Here is a 26276-nt window from a genome sequence, read left to right as displayed (position 1 = left end):
CACCATCACCAAGGCAAGCAATATGTATTATTTCATTAAAATCGCTTTGATCCCACATCATTCCACTTTACCTCCTAGTTCCAAATTCAGTAAGGCGTCCCCTTTTATTCCCGTTAAAAAAAGATTCTATCAACTACGTATAAAAGCTATCTAAATCAAATCGTTCTTAAAACCTTTTTTACCATTGTTAACGACATCATAAACTTCAATTTAAGTTTGTAGCTTCTTTAAAGATTATTCCACATAAAAAAGGTTATAAAGTCCTTAAACAAGGAACTGGGGTGCTTTCGTTTTGTGCAAAAAGAACGGGACACCTCAGAGCAATTTTCATTAACGTACGTGTAATCTCCTTGATTAAACTTGTAAATTATGAGGTGATAACTTACCTATAATAAAAAAAGGGTCTCACCCTCATTCAATTACCAAAGGTCGTAAAAGATATTTTAAATGTGGAATGTAAGGCGATATTTTTTTGAATAGCTCTAGGGTTGCATATGCATTAAAGACGCACTTTTCCGGGTATTTATGGTACATTAGAGAGTTAGATAAGTTTTTCTAATTAAATAGTCGACATCTGCAGGATGTCTTAAATAAGGACGAGACGTTTAGATATGAAATGAGAGGAACGCGCTATCAGTCTTTAAGCTGCGGGATTGGACCGTTTACCATCGTTGACATAAAACGTGCAATTTATCAACACTACTCCGACGGTGAAACTTATGTAGAGAGAACAATAAAATTCAATTTGGAACACTACGTACGAGACTGATTTTCCCTAAGGGGTCGATAAATTAAATTTATTCGTATAAGAACATATATTTTCGTACTTTTGGAAATAGTAATAATTTTTCTTAACGTTTCTAAGCAAAAACCAAACCTGTAGAATCCATAATTTCAAACAGTTCCAAGATTGGACTACTAGTTCAAAAGTTACAGCCCTTTGAATTTTATTTCGAAATTGGTTTCTAGTCCATAACTTTTGATTGAGAAGTCCGATCGAAGAAGTACGAATTGTTTTGGATTCTACGCACCAAAATTAATGAGAAAAAGTGTTTACCCGAGAAATTTTGGTGCAGTCGATTTTTGGTAAAAAAGGAATTACTGCCTTTTTTTGAGCCCCGAAAAAAAAAATGTCTCAGATCGACCCGGAAAAAAAATTTTCTTATAGAATGTGGCCTGTAGAATCCATAATTTCAAACAGTTCCAAGATTGGGCTACTAGTTCAAAAGTTACAGCCCTTTGAATTTTCTTTCGAATTGGTTTCTAGTCTATAACTTTTGATTGAGAAGTCTGATCGAAAAAGTACGAATTGTTTTGGATTCTACGCACAAAAATTAATAAGAAAAAGTGTTTTCCCGAGAAATTTTGGTGTAGTCGATTTTTGGTAAAAAAGGAAGGTTATACACTGCCTTTTTTTGAGCCCCGAAAAAAAAATTTTCTCAGATCGACCCGGAAAAAAAATTTTCTTATAGAATGTGGCCTGTAGAATCCATAATTTCAAACAGTTCCAAGATTGGGGTACTAGTTCAAAAGTTACAGCCCTTTGAATTTTCTTTCGAAATTGGTTTCTAGTCTATAACTTTTGATTGAGAAGTCTGATCAAAAAAGTACGAATTGTTTTGGATTCTACGCACCAAAATTAATAAGAAAAAGTGTTTTCCCGAGAAATTTTGGTGCAGTCGATTTTTGGTAAAAAAAAGGAAGGTAAATAACTGCCTTTTTTTGAGCCCCGAAAAAAAAATTTTCTCAGATCGATCCGGAAAAAAAATTTTCTAATAGAATGTGGCCTGTAGAATCCATAATTTCAAACAGTTCCAAGATTGGGCTACTAGTTCAAAAGTTACAGCCCTGTGAATTTTCTTTCGAAATTGGTTTCTAGTCTATAACTTTTGATTGAGAAGTCTGATCGAAAAAGTACGAATTGTTTTTGATTCTACGCACCAAAATTAATAAGAAAAAGTGTTTTCCCGAGAAATTTTGGTGCAGTCGATTTTTGGTAAAAAAGGAAGGTTATTACTGCCTTTTTTTTTAGCCCAGAAAAAAAAAATTTCTCAGATCGACCCGGAAAAAAACTTTTCTAATAGAATGTGGCCTGTAGAATCCATAATTTCAAACAGTTCCAAGATTGGGCTACTAATTCAAAAGTTACAGCCCTTTGAATTTACTGAGATCACTTATATAAAAGAAATCATAAACATTAAGGACGTTTTAATTAAAAACCAGCACATCGTTAAAATCCCAACTCGAATTACTAGTTCTAACCGGGCAACCGTCCAGAGAAGCACAAGATAAGCAAGAGGCATATCCCAAAAAAAACCGATGTATTTCAGGGTTTTTCAGGTTCAAATAATTAAGTGAAACCAAAAAATATTAATTGTCCTCCATCTTCTCCAGTACAAGAGCCTTCGGTGGTTACAAAAATAATTTCAAAATTCCAACAGGAACGGTCGTAGGCGAACTAATTAATTACGGTATCTCCTTGTCTCCATGGTATCGCGGAAAGTTCTCGAAATTACGGTTTTCTATGAAACGAAATCCAAACCAATCGTTACTATACAGGGTGGTCCTCGCAAACGGCAAACTCCACTCAGAAATTCCGGGTGCTCCGTTGTTTTCTGAGGAAGCCGTTTTTGTTATCGATATTTTCTTTAACTACGTGTTGATCCATTTTTTACTAAAAATTTATAATTTAAATCCAAACGTTGCCATAGCAGATCTATAATTACAGTGACGTATTTGTAGAATTTTTGAGATCATTGATTAAATTACCCCCAAATGTGACGTCAATTATTGTTTGTTCTATCCCTATCAAGTCTTTTATCTCTTTGTTACAACCCACGCAATTAAATGTTGCTATAAATGTAAGTGTGAATTTTTTAATAAAGTCGTAAATTTAAAACGAAAATGAAATTTATTTTAAGAGGGTTGTTTAGGGGTTGCTTATAGATCATTTAAACATAATCGATCAAAGAAACAAAAATATTTGGACCACTCCAAAAGTTACAACCCCCGCAATTAAAGGTAGATATAAATGTAAATGTGAATTTCTTAAATAATTACGTAAGTTTAAAACGAGAATGAAATTTATTTTTAGAGGGTAGTTTCGGGGTTGCTTATAGATCATTTAAACATAATCGATCAAAGAAACAAAAATATTTGGCGCATTGCAAAAGTTACAACCCACGAAATTAAAGGTTGCTATAGTAAATGTGAATTTTTTAAATGATTACATAAGTTTAAAACGAGCATGAAATTTATTTTTAGAGGGTAGTTTAGGGGATGCTTATATTCTCTCCTCTCTTTTGGAAGTAACTAAAGACTAAGTGGCGCCTGAAATGCACAGCATATTTTGTTGTTATCGAACAATATGTAAGTCAAAAAATTTTGTGTTTTAGTAATTAAAAGCTTACTCATACATTCGTCACCAAGAGGCGTACAATGAGAGCGTTTTTAACCTTTTACGAGTACGTGGCATAATTTGTGTATAATTTATGAAGCGCGATAAAATTGTGTCGCAACGCAAACAGAAATTTCTTATCTAATTTTGTACCCACTTACCTTTTGTCTCGTTTCGGTGGCGCAATTGCAAGCTGAAAAACGTTTCATTCGAGTACTGTTTGCTTTTTCGAAACGCGCACACAAAGCCCTTTTGTGATGCATTAATTACGAACGAAATTGAGTAAACATTTCAAGTTTTACACCGGGTGTCATTTATAGTGTGTTATATACACCCCCTTTTATAATGCGAGGGTGAGAATTTGCGGTGAATGGTATTTATTTATGTACTTGTCAAAGATATGGGTATAGTGTAAGTATATAAATGATGCACGTGCCATTTCGTAACGTTTACATTGAATAAATGTAAATCAAATATTAGGGGATGAAAAACTATTGTGAATTCGGTCGGGGATCTCATTCCTTTCTTATATTCTCGTCAGCGAAGCTTTTTTATTTTTTTTAAGGTGAGACTTGATTGTGTTGCAGTCCCCAGACGTATTTTATTCATTGCTTTTTGAATCCGAGATTGCAACGTGACGAGAGATAATCTTAATAATCGAAATGGGAGCGATTTTCGCTTATATTTGCATTCATATTTCTATACCCGAATCGTGTAATTTTTATCAGTTCTCTTTTCCAACTTTAATTAGAGCGCCATCTTATCGATCTGCTCGATGGACATTAATTTATGGACTGGTCGAAGGTCTTTGTGTGTGCGCGTATTTACGCTTATTGGAAATTTCCTTTACCGATCCCGACAATTGCAACCCGAAGGCTTTTCCGGGAAATTTCATCACAGTATTGTAATTTTCGCAATCAAGGTGGGTAAAAATGTTGTGCATCTCATCAATTTTAACACAACATGCCTGATATTTTATGTTTCTTTTTAAATTTAGCAGAAAATCTGTATTTTTGATCGATTTTGTTCCATAAATTCCATACACTCTGCAAATGTTGTAGATCTGACAGTGTAAGAGTTAGTAGTAGTTAGATACCACGCTCAATTTTAGTTTGCGTAATTATTTTACGAACCCAGTAAATTTAAGAGTTATGTAATTTGGGCAAGCCGAGTAAGTGCCAGCCCTGAAGTTCTACGTGGCGTTTCAGTATTTTTTAATTTTGTGTGAGTTTGTGTGAGTAAAACACTGGTCCATTAGATATTTCGATTGCATTCTGAATGTCCTTTACGGTCCGCCTATTTTATGGAGTTGTTAATTTCCTGGTTTAAATCCCGCCTTACGAATCACATTAGAGTTAGGGCGATAAATAATTCCCTAGTCCTTTTCAAATATGCCAATTTTACAAGTTCCATGATATTGAGTGCTATCATGACGGTTCTGTAAATGTAACCGAATCGTACCAATTAAAAAATGAAATGCGATACAAATCCCAAACTTTATGGCTCTAGCCTCTAACGGTCTCCGAAAGCAATTAAGAAACAAAGCCTCATAGAAACGAAACAACTCAGGAACACGTCCCTTGCCCTGCAATTTTTTCTTTCAAATTATCACTAAAATAATTTCGGACCTCACAACGAAATTTGGTATCTGGTATATTTATTAAAGTCTGTATAGGCTTTCTAAATCCGACGATTTCTTAAGTGCTTGATTTCCTGTAGTCTTGGCTTCTTAAAAAAAAGGCTTTGATGTTGAATCAAGTTTATAGTTCATGAAACACTATAAACCTCCGTATTCTTTGGCTTAACACACGGAGCTCGTTCTTATTACACAGTAAGGAATGTAATTAATTTCACCTTCCACACATTGCACCCCCTACGCATTAACTGCGCCGTCAAGCGAAACTAATGGGGTAACGAGGGAGGACTCACAAAGCTTTTTCATATGCAGTAAAACACTCCGCATAATGACGATCTAATCTTAACACATACATCGAAGTCAATACAATGCCACTTAAATTAGGCTTCAATTTGTATTACCATCTGCGCTACCATAAAAGTAGTAAAGGCATCTCGCATTATTCGAAAATGAGCTCGAAACTGTACAATGATCAAATATTAAATTGAAACCGCGCGGGTTTCGATGTCTCTGCCTACACTAAGGCGTGAATGTTGGGAAAAGCGGCGAGTGTTAAAATATTTACGTTCGCAGGTTCTGCGGTTGAGAAGTGCGGGGAGGTTTTGCAGGCTTTTTAGCACCTTCCGTACAATTTCGTTTCTTGTACCGCATCTGGTGCTTATACGATCACTGGGGCCGTTTTACGATGGGAGAATTTAATTTTTTTGTTAGATTAACCCAGAACTTCTGATAAACGTAATTTTAAGCTTTCTAACCGTAAGAGGAATAAGCTAGACGTTCCAGGAATGTAGTTTGCGGGTCCATTAAGACGCATCAAACTCCAAATAAACACACCGAGCCGCTTCAGAGACGCCTATAGTAGCCCAGGAGAAGAGTTGCACGGATTTTGAGCGGTTACCACTATTTCTGACTATATCATTCGAAAGCGGGGAAAGGGGGATGCGAATCGAATTGGCCCCCGCTTTTCAATTCAAGGAAAACTTTCCAGTTCAGCAAAAATTAAAATTAGATCATTAGCGTATGTGACCATAATCCTAGCACTGTTTAAAAATGCTTTTAGGGGTATTTTTACAAAGGAAAGAAACTCCCCTTATGTGATGGTGTTCCGTTGGTGATCCGTCCAGAGCTGGGCAGAATACTTTCAAAAAGTATTTGAATACTAAATACTTTTACGTCCAGCACAAGCGAATACTAGATACAGAGATACATTGAAAAGTATGCAAATACTTAAAAAAATAAGTATTCAAATACTTTAGAATGTATTCGAATACTGTCTCAGATCGACCCGGAAGAAAATTTTCTTATAGAATATGGCCAGTAGAATCCATAATTTCAAACAGTTCTAAGATTGGGCTACTAGTTCAAAAGTTACAGCCCTTTGAATTTTTTTTCGAAATTGGTTTCTAGTCCATAACTTTTGATTGAGAAGTCTGATCGAAAAAGTACGAATTGTTTGGATTCTACGCACCAAAATTAATAAGAAAAAGTGTTTTCCCGAGAAATTTTGGTGCAGTCGATTTTTGGTAAAAAAGGAAGGTTATTACTGCCTTTTTTTGAGCCCCGAAAAAAAAAATTGTCTCAGATCGACCCGGAAAAAATATTTTCTTATAGAATGTGGCCTGTAGAATCCATAATTTCAAACAGTTCCAAGATTGGGCTACTAGTTCAAAAGTTACAGCCCTTTGAATTTTCTTTCGAAATTGGTTTCTAGTCCATAACTTTTGATTGAGAAGTCTGATCGAAAAAGTACGAATTGTTTTGGATCTAAAGAGCGTCCTTGTTTTGTAGTGAAAGGTCGTTCCCTAGGATTTTTCCGGCAAAAAAACACCTGGTCAGTCAGACTGTACCATTTCTTCAGAACTTTGAGGTTTTAATTTATAAGAAGAAATGGAAAGATGCGTTTTAGAGCTTGTCAAAATTTTCAAGTTTAATTTTGTACAGTTTAGGCAATTTCAAAGTACACAAATTAAGTTTTCATATGAGGAAGGTATTTGAACTCCATTTCTCGAGTTGTGGAAATTTTCCAATTTCACTTTATAGATCGATAATATAAAAGTCCTGAAAATTATACATTACTGACGAGGAAATATTGAAGTGCTTCCCTCATTCTGAGGAGGAACCATAACCATATCTATTTTTAGTAAGCCTGAACTGTTAGTCACTCCTTAGTTACATCACCTGGAAGTCCCGTACACCAAAGCCACGACCTTGCACCGCAAAACAAGGTCACCCATTACTTACGTCACCGTACATAAAGATGTCCTACCCGGGGGGTGGGGAGCAGAGGTGCTCCGTTTCTACTTACCTTTTTTAATATATGTAGTTCAATCGAAATTTAGTGAAAATATGAACAATTAATTATAAAATAAAGATAATCTTATTTCAGGTCTACGAGGCATACATTTAGCTTTAGTTGGGAAGCACAAAAGAAAAATAATTGCATCTCCAAAAAGTAAATTAAAACCAAATTACAACTTCCTCGAAATATAAAAGAAGCTGTAAGCAAAACGTTCATCTAAATTGCAAAATCAGAAATGTTATTTTAATAACGGCCTCGCTGGAAATGTAATTATTTTTGCAAACATATCTTTTAGCGATGGACTTTATTCCGCGATTTGATTAACTTTCATGAGAGGTCGCGTCGTCGCACTTAAAATAATATCCTTTTACTATTATTTTTCGTTGTCTAGTCTTAAGTGACCTGGGCCGTAATGATGTACGGGCCGTAATGGAATAAAAGGTTTTCGTTCTCTGGAAAACAAATGCGACCCTTTCGCCAACAATAAGATAATAATTTGTGCTTGTTTAGGAAATCTGACTGTATGGTACATAAAATAATGGATTGCACGATTTTAAGAATTTGTATTCAGTATAATTCTGTGACGTTCCACGAACTGGAGGTTTACGTAATTCCGTTGTTATTTCAGGAAATGTAGTGCGTGTGCGTTTGCATAGGTACTTTCGACAACGAACGCACGTCGGCTCATCTTTCGTGCAAACAGCTTAAGTTGGATGAACGGGCATAAAAATTACATTCGAAATAAAGGACGGAATGTAGGGCTAGGCGACCTACTACCGTAATCCAATTAGAAGTTTTCTACAGAATGTGGATCATCTCGGCATCATGACAATAATTCCGTTACATAACACGTTTATTTAAGAAGGAATTTCGTGACAAAGTGAAGCAATTTTTTACTTTCGGATATTTCGTGTAGGAAATCGATTGTGCAGTATATTTGCAATATTGTTTACTAGTAAACAAGAGTACTTTCTGTACACTGATTGTGGATCACGTAAAAGTATTTGTTGTTATCTCCTACAAGCTGGAGCACATGATTTCCTAAAGACAATTAAAGGTCTAGAACTCAATTACGCAGAACAAAAGAAATTTAACTTTTAACTATCCCAAAAATTCGAAAAAACCCAATCCCCATTAAAAAGCTCCTGTTGCATTGGCAATTTGCCCGCAAGTGGAGGTTTCTAACTTTTCCTTTGGACTGTTTCGTACTGGGAAGAGCTTAATTTTTATTTCTACTTGGAGGCTACTTTTCAATGCCAGACCCTTTCAAAAATTGATATTATATTACTATATTAAAATTTACGGGGTTTTCAGTGAAATTAATCGCAAAATTGTAATAACGTCCCATATCTATTAAAACTATCTTTCGGCAAAAACCATTTACCGACCATTTGTATAAATAGTCACGGAGCGCAATTTGCTGTTACAGGGGATTCGTTCGTCCCCAACTACCGTAATCTTAATCAGATTCAATGCCCTAGGACAAAGAAACAATCGGTACAGGTCCAACCCCGAATTAGATAATGGACATAGCCTCAAATGGCTTACCGTCCCGAATTATGACCTTAAAAACACATAGCTCGATTTCGAATTGGAAATGAGAACTTCAATTACATCTGCTGGGAAAAATAAATCTTGGTAAACTACTCATTCTCGCCCACACTTAGCACTTATCGCACTTCGTTTCGTTAGTATAAAACGAAAGAGGACAATTTGCGAAATCACTGACCTTGCAATTACTTCTACGTTTCGCTTTTATATTGAAACACAGGTTCTATTCGTACTATCTGCCTAAGGATTAGCAGAACTAGGGAGGTTGCAGGTATATCACCTTTAATTCTAATTTATATTGGAGTTTTGGCGAGGTGCAGTTAAATTTTCGAATAATGATAGAATTGGTTGATCTGCCTCCGTCGCGAGCGACTCTGCTACTAAGTTTAAAAATATTTCAGATAACATTTTGTCCACACTTCATCTGGAAAAGAGGATTAGAACCCCTCTCCTTAGTTGTGCCTTTGCTTATATAGTAGCTTCGAGGAAGTGGAAGTAATAGTATGGGAGAAAACTGTATGCGACACCCTGTATGTAACACCCTGTATGTGAGATTTTTTAATTTATTAAGTGTAAATCTAGTGGATTATTTACGGAATAAGCACAGAGTTGGTTGATTTTACTTAAATTTGAATTTGCGTGTTCATTTTACCTTTTAGAATTGTTTGTAATTTCGTGCCGGCACGTCTGGTCGTTTGAGATAAGAAGTTTTGTTATCGGACGAGATATCGAAGGTGCGGATGGTGCGTGTTAGTTCGGCGTAAGTGGGGAAGCGCAACGCGTTCTTTCGAACCTGGCATCATCAAGTCTAATTATGATTGGCGGTGTTATTTGAAAGTCCTGGAGGAAATTCCATCCTTCTATTTTCGCAATTATTTAATGAAGACCTTCACCTCCTTCTTCTACATTACGCAAAAGCAAAGATGAAGAAATGATCAAGCATCTGTTATATTGATATCGTAAAGCAATGATCTTTCCTTTTCCTCTACATTTATTTATTTATTATTTATTCATTTTCAAGCTCAAATTGTAGAAAGAAAAAGACAAAACTAGTATGTTATTTTATTTAAAAATCTGCAGTATGTTTAAAGCAAGCAGGTTCATTAATATTCTACAGGCATCAGTAGCGTAACAGCTTACACCTTTATCTAGACAAAAAGTCTCTCAAAATGTTGAAAATGATACATATGAACTACAGCTGTGAGTGACTGTAACTCGATTGCGCGATTACGCTATGTATCACGGTAGGGTGATTGACAGGGGTCATTACGTGGTTTTAGGAACGAATTAGATTCATTGCAACCCCCGCAGATGTTGTTTAATTAAATTTGGCATTATTTCACTAATAGAAATCGCTGCACAATACAATAGTGTTGCGAGGGAATAAATAATGTTGTTGCATTGTGCAACCGTTTTAAACTGTAATCGCTTCGATAAATTCTCCCCCGATTTGCCGCCCCATAAACGTTTCCCTTCCCTTTTAAACGGAAACAAACGCTACCTGCTACGGACAAAAAATTGGCAATTTTAAATACCGCGCGTTGATGAGGTGTATCGACTGCAAAGTTTGGAAATGAGCGAGAGTTATCGCCCACGTAATGTAATGTAATTTATTGTCAGAATCAATAGTAGCTTTTCCGATTATATGGTTTCTTTCATTTTAAGGTTATGGGCGTGCGAAATGTCACCGTGATAAATGAACTAAGGGTTTCGGTAATACATTTCGTTTTTTTAATGCGGCTCAGTTCGTTGAATTTCTGAAAAGGGGCGCATAAGTATCAAACGCAGGACGTCGCGATTATATCGATATTAACAAAACCCCCTCGCGGAAACTTGGCAACTCGTTAATTTTCATTTAATTTCACCTCGTTGCTGGTCTCTCGCTGCTCGACCAATTCCGCCATACGTACAATGCGTTATAGCGAGGCCTCCATCAATTAAAATTTACTTAACCCTTAGCGGTTACAGTTATCTGCCTGAAGAAACACTTTCGGTTAACCCAAAAACACTTGAGAAGGAATGGATAAGCGACGTAGTTATAGTTTATACACGGCGTCATTAGTGGGAATGGAAATTATGCATGAGCTTCGGTATTTAATTGCCTGACTTTTTTATAATTCAGTAATGACGTTTATTACTTTTAATCAAATCAACTGTCTCACTTATTATTTATGGTTTAATTTGCTTTTATACGCTGGTGCGTGACATCCTATACTTTACTTTTGTAATATCTTTAATCCATTTATCGTTGATTAAGTGAATTTCTTTCCCAGCCGGCGGTAAGGGATGCGAGTTTATTATAATTAACAATAATTGATCAACTACCTCTCCTGTAAAGGAAACTCTTTACTATTGTATCTTCATGCATTCAAAATTGCACTTTTCCTTCTCGCATTCTAGTTTTAGGAAGAAAAACGCACGATATGTTTCAATACAAGGTGTAAATGTCTTCGTAAATTAAGGGAAGTTTATGAGCTCCGAACTGCACATTAAAGTGCATTAAAGCGCATTGCTTTTTACTATTGATCCCAATGGAAGAAGACCGCCAAAATTGACGAAGGAGAGTGTAATGATAATCGGATCCGTCCCACCTGGCGTGAACGTTAAATTTTCAAATAATTTTCTTTTTACCAGTTCCCTTTTAATTTTGTTCCAATGTAACGTTTTGGAAAGGAAATTAGTTCCACTGTCAGAAAACATGGTACAAATCTTTCTAGAGCATTTAAAAATGTTCCACTATCCAAAGCTAAGGGCTGTAGGACAATTCGCACCCGAATAATTCGCTCTCGGACAATTCGCACCCGGACGTTTCGCTCCCGGACAATTCGCACCGGAATAATTCGCACCAGAATTTCGCTCCCCTGAGAGGGTATTTTGTGTACGGTTGACTTTTAACATAGAAAGTCGGCTGTGAAGTATTAAAATTATAATAAATAATAATAATATTAAAATTGAGCGTGAAATCTCCAATATTACCCACCAATATCACGTTTTATTACTTTGTGCATGTAATAGACGTATACCTACATACAATTTGGATATTTTCAATATTAAGGTATAATTTGGAATCGTGACGTCCATTTTGTGTTCAAACTCTAAATGGGATAATTTATTAATATTGAATAAAAGTTCTCTAAACCGTTCCCATATAATTTAATAAAACGAACTGATACACTACATGTTTCGACCAACGGTCATCTTCAGGTGATCTACAAGATGGTAGAGATAATTGAGGAGAGACTATAGCTATAAAACTGACAATAGATGGAAAACAATTAAAAACCCAAAAGGGCAGTAAAACTGAAAAGGCCAACGACCATATCCGTGGTTGGTTCCAGAGTAAAATTGAAATTTGAAGAGGTTGATAAACTAAATTTTTTGCAAGGGAGGGCCGAACCTAAAAACTAACCTTAGACGACGGTAAAAGCAACGATGAAACTTATACGTATAAAAAAGTGAAAAGGTCAAAAGACGATATCCTAACTAACAAAATACCCAATTACGGGCTTTGGAACTGGAAACCATCTGCACTCTCAAAATCAGTGCTCGGTTTAGCTAATCTTACCTTGCATCGTTGACCCAGATCCTGGCATTGCATGTTAAACTAAGAGCCGATGGATCCTTCTTTGCTCTTCTCGCTCAACAAAGCCATGATGAGCAGTTTTGGAGTTTAAGGTTCTTAGCAAAGAGGTACATGTATCCTTCATAGATTATGTATCTCTTTCCCCTTTTCGTTGTACCGAACTCCATTCTTACGCGCCCCGTATAGTTTGCACCGCCTAAATCTCATATCCATTATCAACTTTTTGTAACAAATCAAATTTCAACTTTTAGCCTCAGGGACCATTTTCCATTTTTGATGATATTTTCCTTGATTTTGGCATTTCAATGTGGCACTTTATGTTGATTAAACAATAGCCATACAATTTGTAGAGGAATAATTTTTTTAATAGTATTTATGAGGCAAGAATTCATACGTACAATCCTATGTACCTTTCTAAATGGAATGGACCATATCAAAGCAGTAGAGATTTTAGGTCAATTTAATAGCATCCATATCACTCAAAATCTGGAATTTAGTACTTATTTTATTGTAATCTCCGTTTTAAACATGAGAACACTTGCAAAAGGTACCATGAATGAAAATTTGTTTAAAAAAAAAAACAAAAAAAGGTAAAAAGACACTCATCCGTGATGTAAATTGTCCATGCACTCATGTTCACAAGTAGAGGGATGCTGCAAATAATATTGCAATAGGAATATAAAAGTATAAATAAAATTTTAACAATTATTATTTATTAATAGCTGCAAGTTAAGTTTCCTAGTTTCCTAAAAACGAAAAAAGCAAAAAATGTTGATAAATATCGTGAAAAAAATTGATCTTGCTATAAATTATATGGCTATTATTTAAATAATATACTGAAATTGTGAAGATCCATGACTCTCAATGGGGTGCTTCGGAGAAATAACACCAAAATCTACCCATTTAATATTATAACAATTTTTATGGGGAGATTTTGGTGTTATTTCACCGAAGCTAAATAATAATATACGGTGGTGCATTAGAAACCATACATAGCTATTTCTGTAAATTAAAATAATTTTCAAAAAACGCTTTGGCACGTCAAATTGATCATGGATGTCTAAAATAAAACTTGCTCACTAATGTTTTTGTCTCGCATCGCTGACAGTGCAACCCTTAAAATCTTAAATGATGCATCGTTGGTTAGGTCGCCCATCTCTGAATTCGTATATGTAATTTTTTGGTTTAGTTGTTTCATTTCCAGCGCATTCGACGTTGCAGGTACAAGTTTTCTCTTTTTTATACCACTTGCAACTGCATAATTTTGACGCACGATCGCATTAGCTTCTATTACATAGTGATCGGCCCGACATCCTTCCAATAACATAAACAACAACGCGCCCTCAACTTACTTTTAAAATATTTCAAAAATATCAAATCTAAAAAATTATAGTCTCACCAAATTCAGAGAAGGAAAGCCTTTCCAATGATGTCCTATCTTCCTTGTTGCGCAATTACCAATGCTAAGGGTTTTGCTTTAGTACATACTAGGTATGCCATACAAAAATTAAAAAGGAAGTATGTAGGTACTTAATAATTACAAACATTTAAAAGAAAAAATCATCAATATCGACCTGTTCCTAAAACGTTTCAAGATTTTCAAAACCCTTACTGTTTTGATTATTAACAATCTCTTAAAAAATGCCAGAATTTTTCCATGTATCTCTTCAAACTATAAAATAAATAACAGTAAGAAAATCAAAAAGAAACTTTTAAGTTCATTCACTACCATAGTTGTAGCAAAGATAACGCAAAAAAATAAGCAGTTAGTGTAATTTTACTCAGTCACCAATAATCAACATATAGCCATATGTGGTCAAAGAAACGTAAAACTGGTTCTAAGAAAACTGGAAACTTACCTTTTCTGAACACCACCACAACACTACTACCAGAAATAAAATTTTTTAAAATTAAAAAAAAAGTATACACAAAATCAAATCCCGTGCTCAGATAAATTTTAAAATACCACTCTGTCAAACGTTCAAGAATGAAGATACTATACAGGCGTTAAAGTTCTAATTAGTTGTGGTCATACGTACTTAAACCTGATTTTTCGGACCTCATTACTTTTACCTTGTAATAACCCCTATTCATCTTCCAGAAATAATAGAAAGGACGTCATTACGATATTTCTCTTATTGTTTCTTTATGAAGTACAATTTGTGTTATCGGTGTCTTTTCAAATTTACCTTTAATTATAATATTATCTTAATTACTTATTCAAATTTAGTGCCATCTATGAAATGCATTGTTCTATTGTCATTTATACATACTCGTTTTGTCTAAAATAAATTTAATTCATTTCCTTTGTAACCCTTTTCCACTAAAGAAATAAAGAACAATTTTTTATGTGTCTTATTCATTAAGAAATATTTATGTAAGGGAGCGTTAAAATTACTTCCTTTTTCTATTTTCATCTTGATCTTATAATGTAAATATTTTTAACTTTAGACTTATCACTTTGTTTGTGTACGGTATTATAATTATGTTGATTCTATTTTAATATTAAGAGCATCTCAAAAGTAGCGAATATTACACATAATATTGTAGATATACTATAACTAGGTATAACTAATTGGTATTTAATTACTCCACAAAAGACGTTGCAGTTACCAATTCTTATTTTCTCAAAACGAAAGTGCAGTAGATACAAATTATGTGTTCTTAAATTACAGGATGTAACTATATCAGACTCTTCATACAACTTCAAAAAAAAACCAGCGTGATTATATTTAAGAAATGGAAATACTTAAGAATCGCGATGTGTTGAAAATGAAAGAGCAAATAACTATTATTTGAAACATTTTTCCATGAAGTAGATGTTTACCAAGATGTGCACTAGTACATACGTTCTGTAAAGGCAATGGTCTAGTAGCCTCTTAAAAATATTTAATTTTAATAAACCAAAGATTTACACAATTATCCGGGTGTGAATTATTCGGGAGCGAATTTTTCGAGGACGAATTTTTCGAGTGCGAATTGTCCGAGTGCGAAATATTCTGGGAGCGAAATGTCCGGGTGCGAATTATCCGGGAGCGAATTTTTCGAGTGCGAATGGTCCGGGTGCGAATTATCCGGGAGCGAAATGTCCTGGGTGCGAAATATCTGGGAGCGAAATGTCCGGGTGCGAATTATTCCGGTGCGAATTATCCGAGTGCGAATTGTCCGGGCGCGAATTGTCCGCACACGAAAGCTAAGACATAATAAAGGTTAAAAATAAATAATTATAATCCTTTATTTGCTCAATAGAAAGACATAGCCTTTCCATTTTCAGAGCAAAAACAACATTTTACAACCTGCCAAAGTACAATAGAGTTAAAAATAAATCAAAAATAAAAAATATATATGGTAACATTGATAACAGTACTTAAACTACCGACACCAATAACAAAAAAATCAAACAAACCAACAAAAAAAAAGAAAAAATTATCTATCGCCCCCTTGAATAATTACTATGCGACGTTTAATTAATTATAATTGATTATACGACAAGTAAAGTTTTATGAAAATATTAAAACTTAAATTAATTACTGTTAATGTTAATAACCGAGCGTAACATTTTACGGTAAAGAACTGTGATGAAGATCACAATTTTGTGAAATTAAATTAAAATTGTAAGAGATTATAAACAACGGGTTTTTGCGCAACAAATTAGATTTAGGAGTGGGGTTTGTAAATTTTTTCTATTAATACGCACCGGAACGGTGAAGTTTAGGCCAGGCGGAAAATTAATTAAATTATGGATAAAGCCAAAGAAACATTTTGCACTATTCTTTGCGACATTTCAGTGACAATATGTCAAATCTTTGCAGGAGACTAGCAGGTGGAGAACCTCTTTGGGGGTAAAACCAATCTAATCGATAAGATATATATTTTAAAAACCTTGGGTGAGGCCAATTTAATACAATAAACAATTTTGAAAATACGAATGTTGACAGTACAGCATTAAGTTGTGACTTGTGAAGTGAGTATCATCAGAAAAAGTTGAATTACTCATTAACCTGATAAGCACAAAATTTTAAGTTAGCAGCACAAAATTATGTGATAGGTACTTGGAACTTAATTCCTTTGAAGTCGGCACTCCAACTTCACGGACCCTTCGCTTGTGATGTCAAAACATTTAATAGATCCTAGGGAACACACTAAAACGCTCACTGTTTTTCCGCACTAAAAACAAGGAATTAATGTATTCGCAGCGTTCGACCAAATTGTCGACTATAAAACAAAAATATGTTTTTCTTCCATTAAATTTTCTATTCAACTATAATAGCGTGCATGTGTAACAGTAATGACAAATCAGCGCTCACCAACACGAAAATATTTAATGAACGTCGGCTAAATGTGGACTGTGGATACGTGCGCGTGATCGGAATTGATGTACAGTCATGCATGTGTGTTTGACGATGCGTGTGGGTGGAATCGGTTACTGATTGACGGTGTAATTATGCCTTTCATACTTGATGGCACTTACGTACGTAGGTATCATTATTTCTCTACTAAAGGCAGAAGTTAGTCGTTATTTTTACCTAGAAATAACAGCCAGCACAGGTTATATGGATTCTTACGTATATTTCTAGTACATATTTTGAAAATTAGTAGCTTAGTGTACTAGCTGGTTGTTCCTGTGAACCACAAAAAAGTAAACCAATTGATTTTACTCGTCAAATTCGTACAAATCACTAAGTTTGTGCTTTATACGAACGAAAGAACAACCCCCAAAGATCCAAGACATAGACTTCGATTATTATAATAATTGTGATCTATCCTGTACCCTTAGAAGCAAAGAGTTAAATTTTTGCTTTTTTTCTAGGTAGGGCAGCGTAAACATTTTCGGTGTCGTTTGGGACATTTACATTTAACGCGTGTGTATATTGTCATTCGGTGAGCTAATTGTAATTCTATTTGCTCGTGTGGGAAGTTACACGTGTTTATTGCCAACGAGCCGGCAATTACTTCTGTTATTTTCTTTGCTACTCGAATAAATTTTGTACCAGATACTTACATAAAACCTAGGGTTAACTGCATGTAGCGAAGAGCAGACACCTAGACGGTTTCGAATTTATCTCGCAATTTTATGAACTGATGATATTCCGATACGAAACTCCATATATCAAGTGTCGTTTCGATTATTCTGGATGTAGACAGTATTTAATTTTATACAGAGGTTTATCGGGAAAATAACAGGAAAATATCGTGTTTGTACTGAAAGCTTTAGCATTCGATAGAAAAGCTTTCATGCATTAATTCAGTAGGTAGGTTAATCTCACCCTTCGTTGTGAAATGCTGAATATTCATCAGAATTTCATTTTTTCCTGCGAGAGAGGATATAAAAATAATTCTTCTTGGGTAGGTCATGTTTAGATACTGCCGCGTTCTGTTATTAGTTTACTGGCCCAACGTAAATAATCAATTAAACCCAACAACCCCTTTATATTAATCTAAAAACGGAAATAAATCTTGGATTCTATGGCTGTAAGTAGATTATATCTCGATTTCACGTATTGCAAAGCGTGTAATTACGAAATTTATGGGGTTTGAACAAGGAGAAAATGCTTATTCATGTTGCACGTGCCGAAGCACGCGACATGAACAATGAATAACAGATTGTTATTCAACCCTGCCGCAAACCTCACTGTTTTTCAAAGCAACTAGCTTTGGCCCACACCATTTCAGTATAATATTCAATTACATATTCAAAATAGGCTTTCATTATTGCAATTATTGTAGATTACAACTGGTCTGATAAAATTAAAGTGATTTATTTCAACATACGCAGTGCTCATTTGGTTAATTTTCTGTTATAATTCTCTTTCGTTCTGCACCTCCCCTATGACACATGCCGAATTAAATAAAAGGGTATAGGTACACAATAGGATCGTTGTAGCAGGTAGCATAGATGATACATAAACGAAAACGACACATAATTGAGAGAGAATTTCTGAATGGAGCCTTGCATCCCAAATTTTTACGTAAAAACTAAGTTTAACAAGATCTGAAGAATCGCATACGATTTTCAGATGGGAATTTTTCAATGGAATTTTATACGTAAATGGAAATCCAAAATACCAATATTCTAATGCGGTTTTTTGGTAAGACAAATAACATTGGGCTAATATTTCTTAGGTTCTTAGCGAAAAAAGTTAATATTTGGTTGACCTTCACCAAATGTCATATTGCTTTACAATTACAAAGTGTACTCCCCTAAAGAAATTATAGTCCCCAATAGCCGAAACTACAAAATTTCTACTGATACCAAAAAAACCATACATTCCCTAAGAAAATGTCAGACGAAAAAACAGATCAAAACGCCATTGTGTAAAAAAAAGTTCCGAACCAAACTCTTTAACAAACTTGAAAAATATGGTTAACATCAGAGCTGGGCAGAATACTTTCAAAAAGTATTAGTAAATACTTTACACAAATCAAAGGTATTTGAATACTAAATACTTTTACGTCCAGCACAAGCGAATACTAGATACAGATACATTGAAAAGTATTCAAATACTTAAAAAATAAGTATTCAAATACTTTAGAATGTATTCGAATACTTTCAAAAGTATTCGAATACTTTCAAAGGTATTCGAATACTTTCAAAAGTATTGTAATACTATCAGAGGTATTCGAATACTATAAAAAGTATCCGAATAGATAAGAATCCATAATTTCAAACAGTTCTAAGATTGGGCTACTAGTTCAAAAGTTACAGCCCTTTGAATTTTTTTTCGAAATTGGTTTCTAGTCTATCACTTTTGACTGAGAAGTCTAATCGAAAAAGTACGAATTGTTTTGGATTCTACGCACCAAAATTAATAAGAAAAAGTGTTTTCCTGAGAACTTTTGGTGTAGTCGATTTTTGGTACAAAAGGAAGGTTTAAGTATTCAAATACTATGCGAAGTATTCGAATACTTCTCAAAGTATTGAAATACCTTGCGAAGTATTCGAATACTAAATATTTGTGAAAGTATTTGAGTTACAAATACAAATACTGCTTCCATACAAGTATTTAATTACAAACTATTTGAATACTTTAAAGGATTTGAATACTAAAAAGTATTTACAAAATCGAATACTGCCCAGCTCTGGTTAACATGTGGTTTATCACAAAACCGTGTTGGGAACTAAAGTGAGAATGACTACAAAGAGGTTAGCAAATCTAGCAACTTAACGTACATGTTTTTAAATGACGACCTTCCCCTTGGCGGCATAAGCGCAACCTGGACTCGCTGTATTTTCTTTTGGTATCAGTAGAAAATTTGTAGTTTCCGCTATCACGAGCTACGTATAATTTTTTTAGGATGTGCCATTTGAAGTTTTACAAAAAATAAAACATTTGGCGCAGGACCTAAAGAAATTACGTGAAAGTGGAAAGAAAAGGTGCCTGTGCCTCAATTCAAAATTTAACCAACCTCGCGATTTAGTTTTTCTAAAAAAATTTTTAATTTTTAGAATAAGTACATACTCTTCAGGGACTTTCCAATTTAGTAAAAGTCTGGGGTGTTTTTTGGGCGTTTCATAAAAAAGCGTACGCAAAAGTAACAAAGCTTTTAGTATCAACGAGCTTTTGCTGCGTAGATAATTAGCCTAGGACAAATCAATTAAACGTCACAGTCCAGTATTTTACTCTGCAAAGGATTCCGGTGTTAAGTTATATAGTTGCGAACGCAACTAAAAGAGTTGGCTTGTGTCGTTAGAACTTGTAATGTGTAAAAAATTGTTCTAACCCCCCCCCCCCCCCATTTAAAACAAAATTAGGGTCATAAATTAGTGTACTGAAAGTTTCTTCTTTGGCATAGTCGTAACTTATAAGTGATTGAAGCTTTAAAAAACGGCAAATTGCTCTAATGCTCTCTCAAACTGAGAGAGGACGCAATTGCTAGCGTATGATAATTTTCCATTTTCCCTGGTTTTGCTAAGGGAATTTTAACAACTACCTACCCAATTTGTCCCTAACAAAATTACCGAATACGCTCTGCATTTGTGATAAGAGATTACCAATAGTGATTAGAGCTTTTTGTGTTTCCCTTGGATGGATGCTTTAAATTATTTTGTTTAGAGATTTTTATTTGGAATTTTTTGCTTTTCCAATAGCATAACATAACAAGAACGTCCTTAAATAGTAAAAAATTTACGAAAATGATTTCAAAATTTCTAGATGGCGTACAATGTTGAACTTTCACATAGAACTCTTTGGGTTCGTCTATAGATCCTCCTTGGTAGATTATGACCTCCCCCACTCACTATCATTCGCCACGTCATTGGAACCACTTAACGGACATCACGTGCAATTGATTACTCATTAGATTGTTGCTGAAAATACTTTAACGTTAACCAAGCAATCTGCTTGTTAATGAATTTATAACAGTATACTTAAATAGATGAATTTATAACAATTATTTATAATTCCTTATCGACTTGATGGCGCCTACTGTCTCCCGGATGTCTGGGATACCCGTTACAACGTCTAGTGACTCAGTTTTAAGAAACTTTAGACACTTTAGTGAAATATAAGCTTCCATTAGTGTAGGTAAACATTGGAGCTGCTCAAAACTCTAAATCTAGTTCGAAAAAACTACATGACTGCCTTTACCATATAATAAAATGATCGCACAATCCGGGAAGCAATCAAGTACGAGTACTTAATTGGCACTAGAAACGTTAATGCGGCAATTTCTGGAGTTGTTAAGTGATTACGTGTTCAATCTCGAAACTCAAACACAACTGCTCTCGAACACAACAAAACACTCTAGCGTTCTCCACGTAACGATAACATTATGTAGAGGACCCCCCCCCTCCCCCTCCCCCCATCTTATTACTAGACAAGTTTTAAAACGAATAAGTATATAATTTAATTTGCTCGCAAATTTAGCCGTTCGTAATTGTATTACGAAGTATGAAACTTTAACGGTCAACTAAACTGGAATATTAGTTTCTGCAGCGAGAATAATAATTAATAGATGGAACGTTTGTGTATCTCCTCATAACTGAATTCTGTTACGTAAGAGTAATCAAGTATTTTGCGAGTGCTGTTGCAAAAGCCAATTAGGAAGGAATTACTGCCAGTATTTATGCGAGATTTTATGTGGAAGTAAATTTTGTAGTAGGGTACTAACAATATTCTAAACTCTCCGTTAAAACTTGATTAAATAACGTAGAGCACATTTTACAAATTCCAAATCACATCCTTCTGGAACCGTGGGAGAGTGAGCCCATGGAACCAAAATTGATGAGAAGACAATTACAACAGGTCAATTTAAATAAATAGCCACACGACTTACAACGTGTTTTCGCCTGCCAGGACTCGTTTGCGAATTTACCAAGCAATTTTCGTTCAATCCAGGAATACAAGAAAACAAAATAGTAGGTATATTTCTCTTTAATTTTCTAAGGTAAATAGTCGCTACAAAGTAAATAATAAAAAAGCAGCTCTGGAGAGAGTTGTTTGTAACTCACAACTCACATCATACAATCCGATTATCTTAAAAAATATACAAGACATTACTGCAAAATCTACCCCCTCGTCGTTCTGACGGTACCAAAGTTAACAATGTTCGTAAATATGACAGTTATCTGTTCAGAGGGGCCTAACAGTCTGTCGGAAAACAAATATTCTTGTTTATTTGAATGATTAAGTTTCAAGCGTACCTATACAATGTAATCCCTCGTCCTTCTGAAGATAAGAATTTCAAGATCTTTTTTTTGTTAATTTTAAACACAAATTTGACTAACTAAAAAATCGTTTGTTTTTGCTATAACTTTGGACGCAGCCTTTGAATCGTCCCAAATTAACGCTTATTGTCTTCTCTCTAAGGATTCGTTTCTTATTTCCCAGTCACGTAACTTTAATTATTTATTTATTTATTTGCCTTTACTTTTCCTCGTTTTGCAGTGCAAGTTCTTGGATTTTCGGTACTTACATGTGACGTTTTACCAGTTGTTATTGTGGAAAAAAAATCCTTATATTCTTCCCAGTTTACACAATATTCACTCGCGAAAGGGATGCATTGATAATATTAGTACAATCGCCCAAACTCTAGATTGATAGAGGTGATGACAAAACTGATAATAATCCGTGTAAACGCGCCTATAAACGGCCGAATAGTAACAGAAAAAAAAGTGTTTTTTTACAGTGTAAGGTAATTGCACCAATAGCTGACCTTGTACCAATTGATGACACCATCAACTTTAATTAAATTTAATAAGAAAACAATAATTTAAAATGCAGATTTCTGTAATTCCAACGCTTCTTGAGTACCCTTTCAAGACACATTGTCTAAAATCGTTTGGCAACACTGCACTGTCATGGCAGATTATGTTACAGTGTTTGCCGCTATTTTTGCGTTCCATAAATTTTATCAAGGGAATAGTGATTTTGCTTAGAAGGTAAGTGCACAAAAGAGTGTTTATATCGTTTTTAATTCATTATAAATCCTACTTCTTGCGTTTATTTTATTTTGAGACTATGAAATTAGATAATTTTTAATGGAAATACGATTCTAACCTATAAATTTGAAAATATTTGGGGGGTCAGCTTTAGAAACAAAATAAAATGCATTGATCTAGTAGATAACACTTGGGTCATCTATAGGAGCAAACGAATAAATATATCTATACATGTCTTATTTTAATGTGTTTAACCTAATATTTGTATCTCTGTTTAAAAAATAGCTATAAATAGATAATGTCCTATAGGTGACCCCTGTGTCACCTTTACCTACAATACAGATGCAATGCCTGACTCCTCAATATAATTTTTAATTCCATGGAAAAAACATCTTAAGTCCTTGTACTTAGTTTGATTAGATATAAAGTCAATTTTAATTTTTCACAGATGGCCACCAAAAAAATTTTGGAGTATCCAGAAAGCTCTATGACAAATGCTCTTAGTGCAGTTAGAAGTGGTATGCCTGTTAAGACAGCATCAAAGACATTCAAGGTTCCCAAAACGACATTACTTTATAAATTTAAGGGTATTAATCCGGAGTCCTGCTACAATTTTTTCAAAAACTGAAGAGGATCTTCTTGTTACGTGGATAACATCTATGGCAAAAAGTGGGTTCCCGATTTCCAAAGACATTTTTTTATCCAGTGCTTCGAAACTAGCCAAAGAGCTTAAAAAAAACTTCAAAAATAACATGCCCGGCCGAAAGTGGTACGAAGGATTTTTACGTCGACATCCCGAAATAAGCCTTAGAACGCCTTAAAATTTAACCACGAGTAGAGCTTCTGTAAAAAAAATACAAATTAGAAGATGGTTTATTGAAGTCTACGAGTTTTTAGAAACTGCTGGCTTAACAACTGTCTTACAAGATCCCACTCGTATCTTTAATGCCGATGAGTCGGCGTTTTTTTTAAATCCAAAAGGAAATAAAGTTTTAACATTAAGAGGTGATAAGACAGTTTATGCAACTGTAAATAGCAATGAAAAGGAGTGTCTTACTGTACTTTTAAATGGAAATGCCGCGGGAACTTTGGCTCCACCAATGATAATTTTTCGATATAAAAGAATTCCTTCCGACCTCTCTGCTAGCGTACCAAGGCATTGGGGAATAGGAGTTTCCGAAAATGGGTGGATGACCTCAGATACTTTTAATAGTTATATAGCAAACGTCTTTTATCCTTGGGCTAGAGAAAATATTTCATTTCCCACAATATTTTTCGTAGACGGACATTCCTCACACTTATCGTACCACCTTAGCAAATTCTGTTCAGAAAATCAAATAATTTTGGTGGCTTTGTATCCAAATGCTACACATTTATTACAACCAATGGATGTAGCAGTGTTTCGTACTTTGAAGAAGAAAAGAAGGAAGGAAAGAAGGAAAGAGCAAGTCAGCGCATGGAGGCTTCAAAATCAACATGAACCATTAAGACGACGAGATTTTGCTCCCCTATTAGATGCTGCTATTAAAGATCGGGTAACTCCAAAGATCCTTCAAAATGGATTTAAGACATGTGGACTCTTTCCATGGGATGCCGAAGTAATGAGCAATTTTTTTCCAGAAAATGATGATCGATCTAATTCACCTAAACAATCTGAAGACATCGTGCAGACGGATAATATAGACAGACTTGCATTTATGGAATCTCTTATAGACCAAGAAACACTTAATAGTTTTCAAGAGCACCTACCTGAAGAACAGTGGAGTGATCGAATAGAAGATAAATCGTTGTTTGAAATTTGGAAGAAAATGAAACAAAGTTGCTGATTAGTTACAAAAACTATTGAAAACATGATAGCAGAGGCAGAAATTGTTTTTGAAGACGACATTAATTTTGAACTAATAAATGAAAATAATGTTAGCAATCCTGTTTGCAATAATGAAACAATTGATACTACCATCTTAACTGCTGAAGACCCAAATATCACTACCATAACACACCCATTCCCGTCTAAAATAACTTCACCTTCACTTTGTCCTGATGCTGATAATGACAACGTTCAGCTGCACGATTCTTTTAAAAATACCTCCTAAGTACCCGAACTGAATGTAAATCAACCACCACTGGATTCCAAAGATAAAATTAATATTTTAGATGTACAAATTATAACGCCTATAAAACCCAACCTGACATTGTTAGAACATCGATCGCCAATGAAGTGTTCCGAGAAATTAGACAACACCAAAACTGGACCAATAGTTCCCAGTCCTTTTAAGCGAGCGCTTTTCTGGCCCGAGTCAACACCCGCGACAGATAAGAAAACTAAAGAAAAAATACCCAGTGTTGTAACAAGTCAAATGTGGCAGGAATATAGCAAGAAAAAAAGTGAGAAAAAAGCCAAAATGGAAGCTGATAAACTAGAACGAAAAAGAAAACTAGAGGCTAAGAAAAAAGACAATAACAAAGTAAAAAAAAAAGTTGTGGTGAATACACAAAAGGAAATGGACAAATCCGAATCAACCGATGAGGATAATGCGCCTTTAAGCAAAATAAGAGGAAATTTAAGGGTGGGAAAATCAAAACCTTTGGATTACGTGGTTGTCAAGTACGACGGAAAATACTTTCCGGGTAAAGTTACTGAAACTCGGAATGAAGAGTATTTTGTTTCCGCAATGGTCCAATGTGGAAGAACAGGATGGCGCTGGCCTGATATTGAAGACCAAATCTGGTACGATGAACAAGACGTAGTAATGATTATAGAACCACCTAAGCCGAAAAACTCTAGAGGTATCTTTTTCGTAGAAGAAATGAAAAACTTTACTGAATTCACCGAAAATTAATTATTTTCCTTAACGTTAAAATTATATAATAAAAAATTAAGTACGTTTTTCACAAAACCGAGTTTTTGTTATTTTAAATAAATTATTTTTGCAGCTACAACAAAGAGCAAAGGGGGGTCAGGTACTGGTACCGAAAAAGGTCATCATTAGGAACTTCATTAATTTTTGGGGTCATGCATTGGACCAATCTCATAACCGCAAAAAATATATATTATTTTAGTATACATATTTAATTTTTTGATTATTGTATTTTTTTAAGGGAAACTATAATGTCTTAAAACCCAACGGTATATAGTTTGTCTCATAAATGATTTTTATCAGAACTACATTGACTAATCAAATGAAAATATCTTAAAGTGTCAGCTTTTGGTGCATCTACATGGGAAAAAACAAAGACGTAAGTAATGAGTGGTGGAAGCTCGTGGCCTTGGTGACACGAATTTCCCGGTAATGTCCCAAAGAGTCACCTTGTTACGAATACGTACGACAAGACCCATTTCCAGTAGGAGAACTTTTTGACACCCAGAATTCGGAAACGCGACTTTTAATACTGCTCATATTCAAAAGCACTGAATTTCTTTTGAAAAAT

The sequence above is a fragment of the Photinus pyralis genome, unplaced genomic scaffold, assembly GCF_008802855.1.
Source record: "Photinus pyralis isolate 1611_PpyrPB1 unplaced genomic scaffold, Ppyr1.3 Ppyr1.4_LG8, whole genome shotgun sequence".
NCBI classification, from domain to species: domain Eukaryota; kingdom Metazoa; phylum Arthropoda; class Insecta; order Coleoptera; family Lampyridae; genus Photinus; species Photinus pyralis.
The sequence above is the reverse complement of the archived record's forward strand: the minus strand, read 5'-3'. Positions refer to the sequence as shown.